This window comes from Rhinatrema bivittatum, chromosome 1 (genome assembly GCF_901001135.1).
Source record: "Rhinatrema bivittatum chromosome 1, aRhiBiv1.1, whole genome shotgun sequence".
Lineage (NCBI taxonomy): Eukaryota > Metazoa > Chordata > Amphibia > Gymnophiona > Rhinatrematidae > Rhinatrema > Rhinatrema bivittatum.
Window position 1 is genome coordinate 724,764,478 of NC_042615.1, and position 6,143 is coordinate 724,770,620.

A 6,143-nucleotide genomic window follows, 5' to 3' on the forward strand; every position below is an offset into this window, starting at 1 on the left:
GCAGCTGCTTTAGTGTGGGCCCATGTAAATAGCATGTAAAGGAGGCTTTTATATATTTACGGGCAATGCAGAGAGCCATGCTAGCAGGGAGAATTGTTTAGTGTGTGTGTGTTTTTTACATGGGTTATTTAGTGCCTGGGTCAGGGCAGGAGTAAAAGTTAAAGTACCTGTCTGCCATGCCAACGTGACTGATTCTGCTGCATATTTGAATGTATATATAGCACCTATATAGGATTTCTTTGTTGGACATGTATTCTCCATCAGAAACCAGGCGTTTACCCATACAAAAGAGCACTCATCACTGTAATATATTAAGGGATAGATTTTCAAAGGGGTATGCGTGTAAGATACGCGCGTAACCCCTGAAAACCGGCCCCAAGCTCCCCCTGCGCGCGCAGAGCCTATCTTGCATAGGCTCGGCGGCACGTGCAAGCCCCGGGATGCGCGTATGTTCCGGGGCTTCGAATAAGGGGCTGGCCGGGGGCGTGTCCAGGGGCATGACAGCGGGCCGGGGCGTGTCCGTGGGTGTGGCGGCGGGCCGGGGGCATGTCCACGGGCGTGGCGGCGGTCCATGGGTGGTCCGTGGGCGGGGCCGGAGGCATGACGGCAGTCCGGGGGTGGAGCCTGTGCCAGGGCAGGGAGCCGGCGGCACGCGCAAGTTACACCTGCCAGAGGCAGGCGTAACTCCACGAAATAAGATGGGGGGGGGATTTAGTTAGGGCTGGGGGGTGGGTTAGATAGGGGAAGGGAGGGAAAGGTGGGGGGGGGGGGCAAAAAAAAAGGTCCCTCCAAGGCCACTCCAATTTCAGAGCAGCCTCGGAGGGAACAGAGGCAGGCTGCTCGGCGTGCGCAGGTTGCACAATTGTGCACCCCCCTGTGCGCGCCGACCCTGGATTTTATAACATGCGCGCGCAGAAGCGCACGCATGTTATAAAATCGGGCGTAGATTTGTTCGCGCCGGGTTGCGCGAACAAATCTGCACCCTCGTGTAAGTTTAAAGATTTGCCCCAAAATGTTTTGGATTTTCAGTCTTGTAAGTCCATGGCTCATCATTCAAATGGTTCTCTTTATAAGAGCGAAATCTGGGATCGAACATTAATCCAAAACACACAGCATGGGACATATCCCAATAGAAACTTGGCACTTCCACTTATATAAACAAACATGCTGCAACCACAGAAACTCCCCTTGTGACTGATTCTGTACTCTGCAATATTAGTACCTATTTTAGTGCCTGTTTTTCCCACGGCCTTCTGCATGAGGACCTTAGTGCAGGGTATTTGCTCTTGAGTGGGTTTTTTTGCACGCATCTCATTTGCATGCCATTCCTTTATAACATCCTGTGGGGCTGCCTGTTTTTGCTGTACATGCTCAAAAAATATGCGCTGAACAATAGCACCAATTTCAGCACAGGTCTTATTACATCAGCCCCAGTCTATCTCTCCCTGTGTGCACCTGCAGGGCAGATAAATAATCTGGTTTTATTTTAAAAGCTGCAGCATCGCTCACCTGTGATCACTTCACTGGCTCCAGGGAGAACTCCAGCCTTTTTTTTCTTTGTTCTCTTTGACTCTCTATGGGTGGAAAAAGGAGTCAGTATACATTGACTACAGTGTGTGTGTATGTGTGTGATTCTTTTACCATAAACTGTGTCACTTTCATCCCCACCTTTATCCACTCCCTTACCATGGCCACCACATGGGTTATCCTGACACAGGCCATAGGTAAAGCAGTTGGCAGCAAAAGAGATTATCTTCCCCCAGCAAAGGAGACCTCTGCACAAATTTCAGTCACTTGCTATCTCACAGATCTATTGGCATATTGGGTACACCAGTTTGCAGTCTGGCTAGACCTGGCCAAAGTGGCCTAACATTTCCTTTCCTACCCACAAATTAGCATGTGTTCAGGTATTCTCAATAGTAGGGGACATTGTAAATCCACATCACTCATAGTTAGTACCAGAGTTAGTGGAAAATTTGATATTTGTTAAAACAGACATCCCTCTGTTGAGCTGCCCTGAACTTCCATGAAAGTGGCAGGAGGACTGTGTGCACAATTACAGCAAACCAATGTACAGTTTTTGCTCCTAGCACCTTGTTGTACTGTTGCCAGTTACTACAATTGCTGTTGCTGTCCAGCTCACTTCTTGTGCCCTACCTCTCTCCTGTTTTAGCTCCTTGCTGCGTTGTTCTGCCACTGTTATTGCCCAGCCTGTTCTTGGCCCTCTCATGGTGCCTTTGAGAATTCCTGTCACTGCTAATACCATTTTGCCCCTCCCCCCATGCTATTGTGCTTACTGCCCTATCTCTCACACTTTGCTTTGGGGTGTTTATGCCACTGATGTTGGTGCCATTTTTCCCTCTCATGATGCTGTGGGATTTTGATGCTACTGTGCTTGTTAATTTATCCCTTCCTTTTTGCCTTGGAATGTTTATGCTACTGTGATTGCTGCCATTGTGCTAGCTGCCTTACCCCTCACTCTATGGCTCGGGGTATTTATGCTAGTGATTGTGCTGCCTTCTTTCTCTTTTGGTATCTTGGGGTACTCTTGACACTGTTGTTGCTCCTTTGTCCCTCTCTTAGTTAAATGGTCTGTTCATGATATTGTGCATTCTGCTTTGCCTATATATTGACAACTCTTGGTACCTTGGAGTGCTATTCCTCTGCTGCTGATGTCTACCTGCAAGTTTCATTAAAAACAAATAGAAAACCCCAATATTAGAGCACAACTTGTATTTATTGGTGAGACCGCACCTTGAATATTGTGTACAATTCTGGTCGCCGCATCTCAAAAAAGATATAATTGCGATGGAGAAGGTACAGAGAAGGGCAACCAAAATGATAAAGGGAATGGAACAGCTCCCCTATGAGGAAAGACTAAAGAGATTAGGACTTTTCAGCTTGGAGAAGAGACGGCTGAGGGGGGATAAAATCATGAGAGGTCTAGAACAGGTAGATGTGAATCATTTTTGTACTCTTTCGGATAATAGAAAGACTAGGGGGCACTCCATGAAGTTAGCATGTGGCACATTTAAAACTAATCGGAGAAAGTTCTTTTTCACTCAACGCACAATTAAACTCTGGAATTTGTTGCCAGAGGATGTGGTTAGTGCAGTTAGTATAGCTGTGTTTAAAAAAGGATTGGATAAGTTCTTGGAGGAGAAGTCCATTACCTGCTTTTAATTAAGTTGACTTAGATAATAACCACCGCTATTACTAGCAACGGTAACATGGAATAGACTTAGTTTTTAGGTACTTGCCAGGTTCTGATGGCCTGGATTGGCCACTGTTGGAAACAGGATGCTGGGCTTGATGGACCCTTGGTCTGACCCAGTATGACATATTCTTATGTTCTTATTTATTGATAATATTTATAGTCCACTGATTCTCACATCTCAGCGGATTCAACATACATAGTAGTCAAAGAGCATATAATCAATATTTAACAATTAAAACACACTCAGAAATAAACAATTGAAAACAAAAATAAAACAAAACATAACATAAAAGCACAGTTACCTTTAACTGTACATGCCTACATTAACACTGCTAATGCACAGCTAATTATGATTATAATGCATTGCTTCCCGTATTGACTTTAATGGAAAATGAATGAATGAATGACACAAATTAAAAAAAATAAATCATTTGAAACCAACAAAAGGAATCATTGAAGCAAATGAACTGAAATAACAGAACTGAAAATCTTTTCTGTGCACATCCTTACCCTGTTGTGCCTTTTCTCTAGCGATTATCGCATGAAATGCTCATTTCTTAATCCTAGTTTCCATTATGTAAATTTTTTTGTTTTGGGTGTTTTTTTTTAAATTTGTGTTTTGGTTCATTTAAGGGTGGATTTTAAAAGCCCTACGCATGTAAATTCCGGCGTTCTTTGCTGTCCTGAAGACTTGGCTCCCAGCATCGGGCCCTGAAGTAAGTAATAAAACAAACAAACAAAAAAAAGAATAGGTAGGCTTTAGGGGGTGGGGAGGAGAGGAGAGTGGAAGGGAAGCGGAAAGAAGGATAGGTAGGGGAGTAGGGAACTGGGGAAGGCTGGAATGCGTTGCCACGTGGAGGTTGCATAATTTCTTCCCCCCCTTGCGCACCGCCCGCACATACGTGCGCGGATTATAAAATCCGGTGTGCGGCCCGCAGATTTTATAACATGCGCATGCCAGTAATGGCGTGTCCATTATAAAATCTACCCCTCAATGTTTATTTTGGCTTGTTTCATTTACTAAACCACAATAAACATTAACTAAAAAAAAAAACCTGAAAGAAAAAAACAAAAAGAAACTTCCCTCCAAGACCCTCCCCGCCCCCCCAGTGCCAATTCAGCAAAGTCACTCTTCCCTCAGGCCTTCCTCATAAATCCTCCACCCCATCCAGAAGTCTCTCACCCCTTTTCTGGCATCTGCAAAGTAGAAAGGGCCAGGGAGTGATCCTTAATTGCTTGTGGAGCAGGAGTGACCGGAGATCACTTCTGCCTCTTTCTACTTTGCAGATCCCAGGAAAAAAAGTAAGAGACCTCTGAAAGGGGTGGAGAGCTTATAGGGAAGGCCTAGAAGAGGGAGATTATTTTGCTGTTTTGGTGGTGCTCTATTTAATTTTCATTTGGGGTTGACTTTCCAAAACAAAAGTCAACAAAGAAAAAAAAATAATAATTTTGGAGAGTGTTTTGTGGCTATTTTTGTTGAATTTTTCATTTTGTTCAAAAACGAATGCACATTCGAGTCTGCATCTGTCATGGTGGCCTCACAGTCTATTTCCTTTTCTTTTCTCCATATATTGTCTATTAACTATTCTGTCAGCTATCCCTTCCCTTCTTTATTGCAATCTCACATACTCATTCCTTATGTATTTAGTTGAAGAGCCTACTCAAGGGAAGGTTATTTGGATCTGTTATTGACAAACGGAGACAGTGTCAGTGACCTCACTGTAAGGGACACCTGATGGCCTAATAATCCTAGAAACATAGAACATGACAGCAGATAAAGACCATATGGTTCCTTCACTCTGCCCAGCCATATCTCCTGTTCAGCTTTATTTTTCCCTTCCTCTTTCTCAGAGATCCTCTGTGCCTTTCCCATGTTCTTTTGAATTCCAGTGCTGTCCTTGTCTCCATCACCTCCATAGGGAGACCATTCCATGCACCTACTACCCTTTCTGTATAGAAATATTTCCTTAGAATACTCCTGAGTCTATCCTCTCTCACTCTCATGCCATGATCCCTCACTCCAGAGCCTCCTATCTCTCCTTTCCCTCTTTTTCTCCAGGGTATACATGTGTAGATCTTTAAGTCTGTCCCCATATTCTTTGCTATGAAGATCCTTCACTGTTTTCGTAGCTGCCCTCTGGACCAACACTATTTGGTTTATATCCTACCGAAGGTGTGTTCTCTAGAATTGTACACAGTACTCCAAATGAGGTCTCACCAGAGACTTATACAGAGGTAATATCACCTATTTTCCTTACTAGCTATTTCTCTCCCTGTGCACCCAAGAATTTATCTGGCTTTTACTATCATTTTATCTAGCTATTTGGCTACCTTAAGATCATCATATCTGATCACCCCAGATCCCACTTCTTTTTTTTTTACCCAGAATTTCACCTCCTATATGATACTACATGTACCCTGCATTTTTTAGCTGCCAGACTCTAGACCAGGGGTCAGGAACCTATGGCTCGGGAGCCAGATATGGCTCTTTTGATGGCTGCATCTGGCTCGCAGACAAATCTTTAATAAAAAAGTAAAATTCTAACAAAATCCCCCACCCTCCTGACCCCCCCAAGACCTGCCAAAAGTCCCTGGTAGTTCAGCGGGGGTCCAGGAGCGGTCTGGGAACGATCTCCTGGACTTGGGCTGTCGGCTGCCAGTAGTCAAAATGGCGCCGACGGCCCTTTGCCCTCACTATGTCACTGGGGTCGACCAATGGCGGCGGTAGCCCCTGTGACATAGTAAGGGCAAAGGGCCGTCGACGCCATTTTGATTACTGGCAGCCGACGGCCCTTTGCCCTCACTATGTCACAGGGGCTACCGCCGCCATTGGTCGACCCCAGTGACATAGTGAGGGCAAAGGGCCGTCGGCGCCATTTTGACTACTGGCAGCCAACAGCCCAAGTCCAGGAGATCACTCCCGGAC